This window comes from Oncorhynchus kisutch, unplaced genomic scaffold, assembly GCF_002021735.2.
Source record: "Oncorhynchus kisutch isolate 150728-3 unplaced genomic scaffold, Okis_V2 scaffold955, whole genome shotgun sequence".
NCBI classification, from domain to species: domain Eukaryota; kingdom Metazoa; phylum Chordata; class Actinopteri; order Salmoniformes; family Salmonidae; genus Oncorhynchus; species Oncorhynchus kisutch.
Genome location: NW_022262900.1, coordinates 40,585 through 57,205, shown reverse-complemented (window position 1 = coordinate 57,205; position 16,621 = coordinate 40,585).

Genomic DNA, 16,621 nt, shown 5'->3' with positions numbered 1-16,621 from the left:
CTTTGTGAGAGTAGGTGTACAGATGATCTCCGCATGTGTGGTTCCCACCATGAAGCATGGAGGAGGTGTGATGGTGTGGGGGTGCATTGCTGATGACACTGTCTGTGATTTATTTAGAATTCAAGGCACACTTAACCAGGATGGCTACCATAGTATTCTGCAGTGATACGCCATCCCATCAGGTTTGCGTTTAGTGGGACTATCATTTGTTTTTAAACAGGACAATTACCCAACACATCTCCAGGCTGTGTAAGGGCTATTTGACCAAGAAGGAGAGTGATGGAGGGCTGCATCAGATGACCTGACATCCACAATCACCCAACCTCAACCCAATTGAGATGTTTTGGGATGAATTGGACCACAGAGTGAAGGAAAAGCAGCCAATAAGTTCTTAGCATATGTGGGAACTCCTTCAAGACTGTTGGAAAAGCATTCCAGGTGAAGCTGGTTGAGAGAATGCCAAGAGTGTGCAAAAATGCCATCAAGGCAAAGGATGGCTACTTTGAAGAATCTCAAATATAAAATATATTTTGATTTGTTTAACACTTTTTGGTACCTACATGATTCCATATGTGTTATTTCATAGTTGTGATGTCTTCACTACTATTCTACAATGTAGAAAATAGTACAAATAAAGAAAAGCCTTGAATGAGTAGGTGTGTCCAAACTTTTGACTGGTACTGTATATATATATATACAGAAGTAAGACAGATATAGCTTATGTTGCCTGTTTGAGTATTTGTTTAATAGACTACTGATTCTGTGAGCACCAAGCCTCATGCACCGGCAAAATGTTGAATTAAGCAATTTCACAGATTCGGCTGTTTTTAATCTTTGCTATGCTGTAATAATACAGTGTCACCATCGGGCTCTTTCCTGAGTCATTTGTGTGTCAAACAGTGTGCTTAAAGCATCAGACAAGCTCAGTGCCTATGTAGGTGATTGTATTCAAATACATAGGGTGTGTCTGATATGGAAAAATACATTTTAACATTAGAACAGGATGACTCTCGGTCTACAAAGATTTTTTTTTGTCGGGGACAGCCCTGCAATCAGTCTTACCCTTGCTCTACTCAAAGGGCTGTATTGGAATGGCTTCATACAGTATCTACGTGTATATCATTGACTGTATTGTCTTTTTAGACCAAGAGGACCAAGAGAAACAAAGTGGAGCAGATCACTGATACAGATGCAGGTCATAAATTAAACTCTAATTTCACTGAATGTAATCCTTTTGCATGTAAATGTAATTTAGTATGGACATCTATTGAGCAGAGGACTAATAGCAGAGTGCCAATGTTATACTTTCCTGGGTACTTAACTTCACAAAGTACACAAAGTTGGCTAATACATACTTGCCTCAGAAGGTTACATGTTTTCTGACTTCTTTACCTTGGTGAATGCTGCTTTGCACACAGGTCCCTCTACATCTGTGGAATTCTCTGGGATGGCAGTTCAGGGGACATCTCACCAGGGACAATCTAATGAGAAGATCCTAAGTGAGTGTGTCTCCAGGGCCTGTCAGACCAGGGCTCTTGACCTCCCGCCAATCGATCCGGATGCTTTCAACCCGATTATCATCCGGTTTCTGGAAAAACTTACTGAGGAGTATGTCCAAACTTCTATTGTAGTATTTGAATGCAATGTCATCTGGAGGATTTTATAAATTGTGTGTGTGTTGGTGTGCTTTTTGGTGCTAAAAACATCTAATTATCTCCTATAGGCAATGGAGGCAGTTAAGCATTGGCAGGATGGACCCTGTAAGTCCCTTAACCCTGAAAATGATTCATAGATATATTAATAGATGTTTCAAGAATATTAGATACAAACCTTTTATCTATCTACAGTATCATCCACATTATCACAAACAGTTTCATTCAAAGAGCTTTTTAGTAGCCTACTGCTTTTCATGCTTTCCAATGTATGCCACTTTCATGATTCTCATGAACATATGTGAGATTGTTGGTATCTCTTCGAGGAGCTTGGTTTCAGAGCCCGGCTATGAGTAATCTACCTACACTGTTTCGGTCCTACAGGTGATGAGGGCATTGCTTGCAGAGATGTGCCTGGAGATTGTGCGGTTTGTATCTGAGGCCATCCTGGAGGTCATCATCCCTGCAATTTTCCGTTTTGTACGGATATACAGCCATGTGTCTCCAGTATCCGGCAAGTCTCTGACAGAATCAGAGAGATCCTCTAGCACAAACCTGAAGGTTCGCAAGAGAGGCAGCAGCAAATCCTCAAGGTGTTGCACGGCCAAATCAAGCTCCTCACGTAATGGGTATGTTCAGTCATTCCTAAAGAAACCGGTTTCACCTAACTATTCATAACCCATTTTGTGAAAATATGTTTTGTTATCTGTATAACAGTTTACTCTTAATGACCAGTTTAACTGATTACTGAATGATGTATTAATGTCACTACCGTGTCTACTATTGAATATGGAATGCTGTATTGTTTGCTTTGTATTCTCAAAGGTCTCAGACAGTGTTGCCAAATACTCAGGGAGATGGTGAGTCTATATCATCTGAGCCACTCAGGGACTTTTTTGGGATCACTGAGGACAGTCTCCTCACTGGTGTCCAGGATTCCTTCAAAGAGTTGCTGAACAATGTCCTCTGTATCCAAAGAGAGGACCAGGTAGACACTCAAAGTCTATCCCGGGTTATTGTTGGAGAAGTGTCAAAGAAGGTCAATTCCCTAATCTCTGTGGCCATCCAACCTCCCATCTCTGGGCGAATGTCCCCTGTCATTTTTGCCAGTGGTGGTGTCTCCAGCACCAAGGTGGTTGAGGAGATGGTGTCTGGTGTTTCCAACATACTTCAGATGTACATTAATGGGAAGAGTGTTGAGCAGAGTGTTGTTCTCAGAGAGGATGGTGTTGAGGTGGACATGACACATTTAACAGGACAGGTCATGACAGCCCTCAGTGGCACTGTTTTGAACTTCAGCAATAAGGAGAAAAATGAACCCGACAAGAGGGAACTGCTTTGTGTTGTTGCTGACCATATGAAGATGCTTGAAGCTTGTAAAAGTCCAGAGGAGATGCTAAAACAAGGAGAGAGCAACCTCAATATCAAAGGTGCCAAATCTAGTCTTCGTCTGTCAACACAAAGTATGGACAGACTACTCACTGAGGAGTTTCAGACCAAGGCCAATGAATCGATCCGGGAGATCGTTAAAAGATTCAGGGGTTGTACATCATGTTGTTCTGGCACTACATCATCTTGTCCAACTCCTAGGATAGGTGAGATCAGAGACCTTATGGTTGACCCTGAGGCCTCTGAGTTGGTAAGTACCTTTGTTTCAGACATGGACAATCTTACCCAGTCTATCAGGGCATCCTGCTCCCCTGCACAGGGTGAGCAGATCCTTCTTGAAAACCGTCAAAGTAAGATCTGGTCTTACACTGTTGGTTGTTACTACGACATGAAAAATACGCTGAAGAGGATTCTTACCTGTCCAGAAAAAGGGGATCTCGCAAGTACATTTGTGGGGAGCACAAAATATTCTTTCACAATGGTTCCAACTTTGTGCCTGGACGTCGGTCATTCCAGTAATGGTGAGGCTGACACATCAGACTCCATTTCTTGTAAACCACTTTTAATAACCCCCTCATCTATGAATGAACAAAAAGGACAAAGTGAGACCCCAAAACCTCTCTTGGCTCTCAACAAGTATTTGCAAGACCAAGTCCTCCTTGACACCACAAAAGCGATTGCCAGCCAGGTTCTAGTCTTGTATAAGACTGAGGTGATGGAGAAGTTCTCATCTTCTGTTGGAGAGTGTGATTCTGAAGAGTCTCTGGAGGCCATTCTATTTGTGGATGGCATCATGTCTGACTTGAACGATTTCACCAGTTCGTGTTCCCCCTCACCATCTGAGTTGTTAGACAGTGAACAATGTCTCTCCCATCTCACTTTTCCACTTGGTCTGCAGGACAGTACCACCAACAGTGAATCTACCCAGAGTCTTCCAATTATAAATATGAAGAAACTCTCCGGTGTGTCTTTCCAGACAAAGGCTAGAAAGGCAGTGAGTGAAGATCTGAGATCTGTCAACCCCTTTACAAACAGCTTACTGGGAGACTCTGAAGCATCTAAATTGCTGGACACTTTTGTAACAGATGTGGAGACTGTTGTTCAGTCCATGCAGGCACATGACTCTGAAAATGTCCGAATTTCAAAAGTGAGCACCCTTCATGCTGCTCGTATTATATATCATAGATTTAGAGAAATGCTGAGGCGGTTTCTCACTCCCTGCCAAGACTCTGTAAAGGTCATCGATGGTGTTACACCAATACATGATGAGACTCTCAAACAGGCTCCTAGTGAAAGTTTAGATTCTCAGGTGACTTGTAATAGTGATTCTCTTGAAATCCAGGCAGACCTTCAAACCTGTACCAAGGAGGTCATTAGTCAGATCCTCACTGTGTATCACTCTGCGGAATCCATGGAGAAATGCCTCTCTAGCCTAAAAGGAGATACAGAAGACCTGTCCAAGCTTTTGGATGCCGTTGTTTCTCAGATTGACGTCCTTGCCGCCTCCAAATCATATTTATCTGTTGATGACTATGCTGTCAATACACAGGACAATTTGCACAGTGAGATCAACAATGATGAGGAGGAGGCATCCTCTAGAAGTCTTAAATCCACAGCCTTTGACAAACTATGTACTGAGGAGTTTCAAACTAAAGCCTCACATATGGCTGGTGGGATCCTTCAATCAGGGTTAATTGGCATTGTAAATACCAGCCTTGATGGTAGAAGTGCAGACATTTGTGCAGAGTCCAGTAATGATGGTGATGATAGAGATGTCAAAATCCTTCAGAAGAGTGGAACTCCACCTTTGTTCACCTCTTCTCTGCACACCAATTCTGCAGCATCCAACATCGTCATAAGCATCACTAAAGACCTTAATAGCTTCACCCAGATGACTAAAATGTCTGATGCGTCAGTGTCTGGCCAGTTAGAGAGATCCCTGTCAGCTTCAACCCTTCCTGTCAGTGTTCACAACGGGGCCAATGTGAAAGGAAAGATCATTTGGCCAGGCACTGTTAACCTGTTCAACAATGTGTTCACCAAGGTCAAGGACTTTTTTGCCCAGCAACAACCGGTCCTCCTAGACAATGTGGTTGAGGCCCCCAAACATGCCGAATCCATATGCAGAACAGCTACTTCTACACAAATGACTTACGGTGAACATGAAGGCAGCCAGACCAGCATGGTAAATTATTCCAAAGCCTTAATTAGTCAGACTCTGATGACAATCCAGAGGAGAGTGTCTATGTCAGAGAGGATGAGCACCTCAGAGAAAGGCCTCTTGACTCGTTCCATCGTGGGCTCCATGTTGGAGGATGTTGACATGGTGAGAACTGATAGTAGACACGAGATACACCGGCCATCCTCCTCAAAGTCCTCCCTGTCCATCACCTCTGCCATGACCAGAGGGTCCCAGAGTGATTTTACAAATTCTCTTCCAGGCACTCCAGTCCCCGATGAGTGGCCTGTTGAAATCTATTGTCCTATCATTAGGAGTTCGGTCATTGATATGAGTGACTCCTCAACTCATTCACAAGGGTCAACAAATTACACAAGGCAAACCATCTCTGCCATAGTTGACATTGTTATGGAGGTCATTCCAAGAGAAGATATGGAACACATAGCCACTGCAGATGATGTCACTTCTTTTACAAGAAGACTTGCGAGACTCAGCCCCAGGGACGGTCTTCAGAACTTCTCACATGAGCTCACTGACAAAGTTTATGAGCTCATAAAGAGTCACAACACCCCCCAGGCTCTTTTTGTGCCAGCTGGCAAGACCGTGTCTGACTCTATTCTTTTGAAGCTGAAGACAGGATTGAATGCTTCTGAAGAATCCAGGGAGTTTCCATCTGACCTTGTATACTCCTTTGCTACGGAGTCAATAAAACGTCTGCTACAGCAGATTGTCTTCTGTCTTCCTCCACCATCACAAGGATCCGATTTCTGCCAAACTATCATCTCTGATGGTTGTCTGCAGGACACAAGTCGGCTTATCCCGAGCTCTTCTGCCATCTCCATTAGTTCCTCACAGGTTTACTGTGACACAAAGAGCCTTTTCACCAATATAATGGTCAATCAGGTCATGGATACCTGTTCTGTGGCCTCCAATTCATCAGAAGAATTATCAGAGTTGATGAACATAATCAATGGGTTGTCCCCAACTGATGCTGGAACACTTGACTCTAACAGACCGGCTCTCATGACCACTAGCCGTCAGTCTAGTGCCAAATCATTGCCTAGACCATCTCTGTCTGGCAGCAGCACACACAACGGTGGAACTGTGGATATTCAAGTTTTAGGAGAGGTGGAATCCAAGATGGACAACAAAGATCTGGAGATGTCTAGTGCCTCTGTGCATCCATCAACTCCATCAGCCATGGACTCTGATACACATGCATCATTTGACTCCACTAGCAATGACTACACCTCTTTGGTACTTTTACTGATTGTTAGACTGCTGTCAATGATCACCCCTATCACATTACTGGAATCCTCTGACATTGGTGAAACATCAAGAGTTCTCACAAAGAGGATTCTGTCTGAGTTCTGTGGCACCTCAGGCCTTGAACCAACTCAAGCCTACCCCCAGAATCTGAAAATAAAAAAGATTTTCAAGGCTGTCTACAAGGGGCTTCTTCAAGAATTTGGGTCAGAGAAGATGCTCCAGGTTGCAATGAAGTCAACGGATTATGCATTTGACGATGCCCTGGTCAAATCATTAACTAGGGAACTACTAACGAAATGCAATGAGGCTAGCTCTTCACCTCCCTCCATGACCCAGTTGTCATCACGCAATGCACTTGGCAGTGACGAGGTAGGTAATTCTGGGCTTCCAAAAACTGGTAGAAAGGAAAAGAAGAGAGGAAGATTCAGCACTCTCTGTGGACTCAACCCAAAGGTACATATGTCATCAAAATACACATTTTTAAGATTATTTTTTATTCATTACGTACAGTATGATGGTAAACACTGTTACCCTTTGTGTGCAATTTCTCCTACTGTATAAATGACTGTTGGTTACCCAGAGTACAAAGCAGGTCAACAAGAAGAACCACTGCACTCCAACACCTTCCCAGAACCAGACCCCTGCCGTCAGTGAAACAGGTAAGTCAATACACTCAAATGTGTACTGAACAAAAATATAAACGCAACATGCAACAATTTCAAAGATTTTATTGAGTTACAGTTCATATATGGAAATCAGTCAATTGAAATACGTTCATTAGGCCCTTATCTATGGATTTCACATGACTGGGAATACAGATATGCATCTGTTCGTCACAGATACCTTAAAAAAAGGTAGGCGTGGATCAGAATACCAGTCAGTATCTGGTGTGACCACCATTTTCCTCATGCAGCGTGACACTCCTCCTTCGCGTAGAGTTGATCAGGCTGTTGATTGTGGCCTATGGAATGTTGTCCCACTCCTCCTCAATAGCTGTGTGAAGTTGTTGAATATTGGTGAGAACTGGAACACGCTGTTGTACACGTCAATCCAGAGCATCACAAACATGCTAAATGGATGACATGTCTGGTGAGTATGCAGGCCTTTCGACATGGGGCCATGCATTATCATGCTGAAACATGAGGTGATGGTGGTGGATGAATGGCACGACAATGGGCCTAAGGATCTCGTGACGGTATCTCTGTGCATTCAAATTGCCATTGATCAAATGCAATTGTGTTCGTTGTCCGTAGATTATGCCTGCCCACACCATAACCCTACAGCCAACACGACGCCATATACTTGGTCTGTGGTTGTGAGGCCGGTTGGACATACTGCCAAATTCTCTAAAACGACATTGAAGGCGGCTTATGGTAAAGAAATAAACATCCAATTCTCTGGCCACAGCTCTGGTGGACATTCCTGCAGTCAGCATGCCAATTGCACGCTCCCTCAAAACAAGTCAACCAGCGTTTTTCCTTGCTCCTATTTTTCTCAGTCTCTGTCTCTGAGACATCTGTGGCGTTGTGTGGTGTGACAAAACTGCACATTTTAGCGTGGCCTTTTATTGTCCACAGCACTAGTTGCACCTTTGTAATGATCATGCTTTTTAACCCACAAGAGTCTAAGCCCTGTCTGGGCCGAGGGGTTTGTATCGTCCTTACTGCTAATAGCCGATACAAACGCATTGAATAACAGATTCACTACATGGAACTGAAGTGTCTGTCCTAAATCTGAGAGATATAAGAAAGTTGACGAATATATATTTATTTATATGTATATATATTTTTTGCATGTTTTTATCCCCTTCTTTTTGGCACTAAACAGTCTAAGCCCTGGGGGGGCCTATGTAACACTTCTGCGTTAAATAGGCGGATTGAGACTGCTTGGCTACCTGCCGCCCGACATTTGTAAATTATGTAGAATATTACAATTTAAATAATAATAATGCAATACTAATTCTTCACACTAACTAGGGTCAGTTAAAGAAAATGTTATGTTTACATTTTTTCCCCCAGCAATTGTCAATGATCAAGAATCCTGCCGAACAGAGAGTGTATGCTCCACCAAGAAGAAACCAAGGAAGCGTTCGCTCATTTCCAGGATGTTTTCAGCTATAGGCAAAGCCTTGTCCAGTCCCTTTACTTCCTGCTATAAAAAGAAGAGCACCTAATCTATATTTCAAAATAAATATTTGAAATTAACATAATTGCATTAATTCTTCATGTTGAGTGTTTTTCATTATATATTATTGGATGATATAAAGTGTAGTAGTAGTAGTAGTAGAAGTTGTATAGTTGACTATATTACTTTTACTTTTAAGATACATAAAAAAAATAATAAGAATAGTGTGCACTTCTAGGTACAGTTGAAGTCTGATGTTTACATAGACCTTAACCAAATACATTTAAACTCAGTTTTTCACAATTCCTGACATTTAATCCTCGTAAAAAAATCCCTGTCTTAGGTCAGTTAGAATCATCACTTTATTTTAAGAATGTGAAATGTCACAATAATAGTAGAGAGAATGATTTATTTCAGCTTTTATTTCTTTCATCACATTCCCAGTGGGTCAGAAGTTTACATACACTAAATTAGTATTTGGTAGCATTGCCTTTAAATTGTTTAACTTGGGTCAAATGTTTCGGGTGGACTTCCACAAGCTTCCCACAATACGTTGACTGAATTTTGGCCCATTCCTCCTGACAGAGCTGATGTAACTGAGTCAGGTTTGTAGGCCTCCTTGCTCGCACACGCCTTTTCAGTTCTGCCCACAAATTTTCTATAGGATTGAGATCAGGGCTTTGTGATGGCCACTCCAATACCTTGACTTTGTTGTCCTTAAGTAATTTTGCCACAACTTTGGAAGTATACTTGGGGTTATTGTCCATTTGGAATACCCACTTGCGACCAAGCCTTAATGTCTGATGACTGATGACTGATGTCTTGAGATGTTGCTTCAATATAGCCACATCATTTTTGTGGATATCACATCAAATAAAACTATAAATAATCTTATCTAAGTCCTTTACAATTTTAGGGGGTAAGTCAAGTGATAACGAGACATAAACCGACCTTGATAACCCTTCAGCTTTGGATAATAATACCCGACCGTATAACGAAATATCTCTCATGAACAAGAGGTTCAATTTGTTCTTTGTTTTCTCAATGGAGTTAAAGTTCAATTGTTTTTCATCCTTGCATATAACAATTTCAAGATAAGTAACCTTATCTTTAGATGGGATACCATATACACCCACGCTCTTCTCCTTGTACCTAGAACCATTAGCACAGGCAATAAGACAGGACCCAACTTTAGAGGGAATAACAATAAGAGGCAGTGAACATAAGATATGCATGTATGCTGATGACGTTCTGTTATTCCTTAAAGACCCAGGCTCAAGTGTATCTAGATTGATGGATGTTTTACAACATATGTGCTTAACGTACACAAGACCCAAGCCCTAGTATATAATTATACCCCACAGGAAGATCTGAAGAGTAGGTATAACTTCACCTGGACCTCTTCATAACCCTCCGGTGTCTTAGGTCGTCTGACGTCATTTCCGGTCACAACTTGCAGGCTTGTTTTCGAGTTGCTGTGCGTTTTGTTGCCAACCTGTTTCGCTACCTGACAACTTTACGGTTTTCACTTTTTAATTACCGTTCATATATTTATTTATTTTTTCCTCAACTTTTTCACTCCGGACGCTTTATCTGGACACGATTCGTCAGGACCTCCAACAGCCGAAGCTAAGTAGTAACATTAACATGATGCCTTCTAAGCCCAGCTTCAGACGCAATCGTTAGGCAAGGGTAATTTCAGTGTAGGAAAGGATGAAACAGCGTCTGTGGCACCAGTAAGTACAGATAGTAGTGTAAATCCCCTGGCACAGTCCCCGCAGCCGGACAACTTTCTCACGGTTTCTGGAAGGAAATGCTGTAGGAACGCTCAACCGGTGTCGCTCATTCAGCCGACAGAAACTTTCAACCGGTTTTCCCCATTAAGCAGCGGGTCGGAGTCAGAGGCCGATTCTTCTCTGGTCTCTACTCCTCCCGTTACGGGGTCTGAGACGCCGAAGCTTCCCACCATTAGCTCTGACAAATTGAAAACTAGTCATTGGCGACTCCATTACCCGCAGTATTAGACTTAAAGCGAATCATCCAACGATCATACACTGTTTACCCGGGGGCAGGGCTACCGACGTTAAGGCTAATCTGAAGATGGTGCTGGCTAAAGCTAAAACTGGCGAGTGTAGAGAGTATAGAGATATTGTTATCCACGTCGGCACCAACGATGTTAGGATGAAACAGTCAGAAATCACCAAGCGCAACATAGCTTCTGCGTGCATATCAGCTAGAAAGATGTGTCGGCATCGAGTAATTGTCTCTGGCCCCCTCCCAGTTAGGGGGAGTGATGAGCTCTACAGCAGAGTCTCACAACTCAAACTCAAAAACTGTTTTCTGCCCCTCCCAAAAGTTAGAATTTGTAGATAATTGGTCCTCTTTCTGGGACTCACCCACAAACAGGACCAAGCCTGACCTGCTGAGGAGTGACGGACTCCATCCTAGCTGGAGGGGTGCTCTCATCTTATCTACCAACATAGACGGGGCTCTAACTCCTCTAGCTCCACAATGAAATAGGGTGCAGGCCAGGCAGCAGGCTGTTAGCCAGCCTGCCTGCATAGTGGAGTCTGCCACTAGCACAGTCAGTGTAGTCAGCTCAGCTATCACCATTGAGACCGTGTCTGTGCCTCGACCTAGGTTGGGCAAAACTAAACATGGCGGTGTTCGCCTTAGCAATCTCACTAGGATAAAGACCACCTCCATTCCTGTCATTACTGAAAGAGATCATGATACCTCACATCTCAAAATAGGGCTACTTAATGTTAGATCCCTTACTTCAAAGGCAATTATAGTCAATGAACTAATCACTGATCATAATCTTGATGTGATTGGCCTGACTGAAACATGGCTTAAGCCTGATGAATTTACTGTTTTAAATGAGGCCTCACCTCCTGGCTACACTAGTGACCATATCCCCCGTGCATCCCGCAAAGGCGGAGGTGTTGCTAACATTTACGATAGCAAATTTCAATTTACCCCAAAAAAAATGACATTTTCGTCTTTTGAGCTTCTAGTCATGAAATCTATGCAGCCTACTCAATCACTTTTTATAGCTACTGTTTACAGGCCTCCTGGGCCATATACAGCGTTTCTCACTGAGTTCCCTGAATTCCTATCGGACCTTGTAGTCATAGCAGATAATATTCTAATCTTTGGTGACTTTAATATTCACATGGAAAAGTCCACAGACCCACTCCAAAAGGCTTTCGGAGCCATCATCGACTCAGTGGGTTTTGTCCAACATGTCTCTGGACCCACTCACTGTCACAGTCATACGCTGGACCTAGTTTTGTCCCATGGAATTAATGTTGTGGATCTTAATGTTTTTCCTCATAATCCTGGACTATCGGACCACCATTTTATTACGTTTGCAATTGCAACAAATAATCTGCTTAGACCCCAACCAAGGAACATCAAAAGTCGTGCTATAAATTCACAGACAACACAAAGATTCCTTGATGCCCTTCCAGACTCCCTCTGCCTACCCAAGGACGCCAGAGGACAAAAATCAGTTAACCACCTAACTGAGGATCTCAATTTAACCTTGCGCAATACCCTAGATGCAGTTGCACCATTAAAAACTAAAAATATGTCTCATAAGAAACTAGCTCCCTGGTATACAGAAAATACCCGAGATCTGAAGCAAGCTTCCAGAAAATTGGAACGGAAATGGCGCCACACCAAACTGGAAGTCTTCCGACTAGCTTGGAAGGACGGTACCGTGCAGTACCGTAGAGCCCTTACTGCTGCTCGATCATCCTATTTTTCTAACTTAATTGAGGAAAATAAGAACAATCCGAAATTCCTTTTTAATACTGTCGCAAAGCTAACTAAAAAGCAGCATTCCCCAAGAGAGGATGACTTTCACTTTAGCAGTGATAAATTCATGAACTTCTTTGAGGAAAAGATTATGATTATTAGAAAGCAAATTACGGACTCCTCTTTAAACCTGCGTATTCCTCCAAACCTCAGTTGTCCTGAGTCTGCACAACTCTGCCAGGACCTAGGATCAAGAGAGACGCTCAAGTGTTTTAGTACTATATCTCTTGACACAATGATGAAAATAATCATGGCCTCTAAACCTTCAAGCTGCATACTGGACCCTATTCCAACTAAACTACTGAAAGAGCTGCTTCCTGTGCTTGGCCCTCCTATGTTGAACATAATAAACAGCTCTCTATCCACTGGATGTGTACCAAACTCACTAAAAGAGGCAGTAATAAAGCCTCTCTTGAAAAAGCCAAACCTTGACCCAGAAAATATAAAAAACTATCGGCCTATATCGAATCTTCCATTCCTCTCAAATATTTTAGAGAAGGCTGTTGCGCAGCAACTCACTGCCTTCCTGAAGACAAACAATGTATACGAAATGCTTCAGTCTGGTTTTAGACCCCATCATAGCACTGAGACGGCACTTGTGAAGGTGGTAAATGACATTTTAATGGCATCGGACCGAGGCTCTGCATCTGTCCTCGTGCTCCTAGACCTTAGTGCTGCTTTTGATACCATCGATCACCACATTCTTTTGGAGAGATTGGAAACCCAAATTGGTCTACACGGACATGTTCTGGCCTGGTTTAGATCTTATCTGTCGGAAAGATATCAGTTTGTCTCTGTGAATGGTTTGTCCTCTGACAAATCAACTGTAAATTTCGGTGTTCCTCAAGGTTCCGTTTTAGGACCACTATTGTTTTCACTATATTTTACCTCTTGGGGATGTTATTCGAAAACATAATGTTAACTTTCACTGCTATGCGGATGACACACAGCTGTACATTTCAATGAAACATGGTGAAGCCCCAAAATTGCCCTCGCTAGAAGCATGTGTTTCAGACATAAGGAAGTGGATGGCTGCAAACTTTCTACTATTAAACTCGGACAAAACAGAGATGCTTGTTCTAGGTCCCAAGAAACAAAGAGATCTTCTGTTGAATCTGACAATTAATCTTAATGGTTGTACAGTCATCTCAAATAAAACTGTGAAGGACCTCGGCGTTACTCTGGACCCTGATCTCTCTTTTGAAGAACATATCAAGACCATTTCGAGGACAGCTTTTTTCCATCTACGTAACATTGCAAAAATCTGAAACTTTCTGTCCAAAGATGATGCAGAAAAATTAATCCATTCTTTTGTCACTTCTAGGTTAGACTACTGCAATGCTCTATTTTCCGGCTACCCGGATAAAGCACTAAATAAACTTCAGTTAGTGCTAAATACGGCTGCTAGAATCCTGACTAGAACCAAAAAATTTGATCATATTACTCCAGTGCTAGCCTCTCTACACTGGCTTCCTGTCAAAGCAAGGGCTGATTTCAAGGTTTTACTGCTAACCTACAAAGCATTACATGGGCTTGCTCCTACCTATCTCTCTGATTTGGTCCTGCCGTACATACCTACACGTACGCTACGGTCACAAGACGCAGGCCTCCTAATTGTCCCTAGAATTTCTAAGCAAACAGCTGGAGGCAGGGCTTTCTCCTATAGAGCTCCATTTTTATGGAACGGTCTGCCTACCCATGTCAGAGACGCAAACTCGGTCTCAACCTTTAAGTCTTTACTGAAGACTCATCGTCTGGCCCAGGAGTGGGAAGGTGAACGGAAAGGCTCTGGAGCAACGAACCGCCCGTGCTGTCTCTGCCTGGCCGGTTCCCCTCTTTCCACTGGGATTCTCTGCCTCTAACCCTATTACAGGGGCTGAGTCACTGGCTTGCTGGGGCTCTCTCATGCCGTCCCTGGAGGGGGTGCGTCACCTGAGTGGGTTGATTCACTGTTGTGGTATTCCTGTCTGGGTTGGCGCCCCCCCCTTGGGTTGTGCCGTGGCGGAGATCTTTGTGGGCTATACTCAGCCTTGTCTCAGGATGGTAAGTTGGTGGTTGAAGATATCCCTCTAGTGGTGTGGGGGTTGTGCTTTGGCAAAGTGGGTGGGGTTATATCCTTCCTGTTTGGCCCTGTCCGGGGGTGTCCTCGGATGGGGCCACAGTGTCTCCTGACCCCTCCTGTCTCAGCCTCCAGTATTTATGCTGCAGTAGTTTGTGTGTCGGGGGGCTAGGGTCAGTTTGTTATATCTGGAGTACTTCTCCTGTCCTATTCGGTGTCCTGTGTGAATCTAAGTGTGCGTTCTCTAATTCTCTCCTTCTCTCTTTCTTTCTCTCTCTCGGAGGACCTGAGCCCTAGGACCATGCCCCAGGACTACCTGACATGATGACTCCTTGCTGTCCCCAGTCCACCTGGCCATGCTGCTGCTCCAGTTTCAACTTCCACCTGACTGTGCTGCTGCTCCAGTTTCAACTGTTCTGCCTTAATATTATTCGACCATGCTGGTAATTTATGAACATTTGAACATCTTGGCCATGTTCTGTTATAATCTCCACCCGGCACAGCCAGAAGAGGACTGGCCACCCCACATAGCCTGGTTCCTCTCTAGGTTTCTTCCTAGGTATTGGCCTTTCTAGGGAGCTTGCTGTTTGGGGTTTTAGGCTGGGTTTGTGTACAGCACTTTGAGATATCAGCTGATGTACGAAGGGCTATATAAATAAATTTGATTTGATTTGATTCATCCATTATATATCTGGGAGTAAATTTACCAAAAGATATACCCAAACTTTATTGTATGAATTACGATCACATTAACAAGAAAATATATGATGACCTAGACAGGTGGAATTCACTTCCCTTAGATCTTAGTAGTAGAATTGAAACAATCAAAATGAACATCCTGCCGAGGTTACTGTATTTGTTCCAATCACTGCCCATAGAAATCCCACCTTAACAGTTTAGGGAATGGGATAAACGGAACAGTAAGAGACCAAGAACTAGATATACAACATTACAGTTACCAAAAAACTGTGGGGGTATGGCCTTACCAAACCTAAAAGATTATTATGTGTCAGCCCAATTGAGACCCCTGGTGTGTTGGTGCAATTCAGAATACGAATCCAAATGGAAAGACATCGAGACTACGCTGACAGAGATACCCATACAGTCAGTACTGGGAAATAAGGAGATGGTAAAAGAAATATACAATAGACAAAATCAGTGGATTAATTTCTCTCTGAAGACATGGTTTAGGGTAGTTAAGCAAAATCATTTAGACAGAGAGATCAAACTGCTGAGTTGGCCCGCATACGACCCCAGCAGGTTTAAACAATGGACGCAGAAAGGCATCATGTCATTCAGTACAATTATAAGGAATGGGAACCTAGATAACTTCCAGGACCTAAGTAAAAAACATGGCTTGGATAAACAAGATTTTTACAGATACCTACAAGTACGACACTATTTCGTAAGGGAGATAAAAGTGACTGACCCTCGAGCACCTCCAAAATTAATCCAAGTATTCACTAACGCATAAAACTATTTCAAATCTCTACTTGGGTATTCAATCCTCAAAGAAACATTCTACAAACTATTTTAAAAAGAAATGGGAGGAGGAACTTAACATTGAAATAACTGATGAAACATGGTTGAATATATTAGAGACTCAACAAAGCTCCACCAACTCAAGGTCATGGAGAGAATTCTGTTGGAAGAATGTTATACGTTTCTTCATAACACCTAAACTGAAATTAAAACAGACTGGCTCACAACACCCTTGTTGGAGAGAATGCGGTCTATTGAGGGCGGACCACTCTCATATCTTTTGGACTTGCCCCGCAATCGAAACTTACTGGGGAGAAATAAGATCTAACATTGGAAAAACAATGGGATTTGACATAGAACAAACATTGATTTCTTTGTACATGGGTGAAATACCTGATAACTTACACAATAGAGAAAAGTACCTCTTGAAGGTCCAACTGGCAGCCAGTAAAAAGGCTATCACTAGGAAATGGCTACAAAAAGACCCTCCCACAGTGACACAATGGATAGACATTGTACAAGAAATACACCGTATGACCTTTGCCTTAAGAACTCAACAGGAGAGAGGTCAAGAATACTGGGAAAAATGGGTTTCGTACTTGGAAAAGGACATTCAAAGATGTCAATGTAACTAATATGATGGTA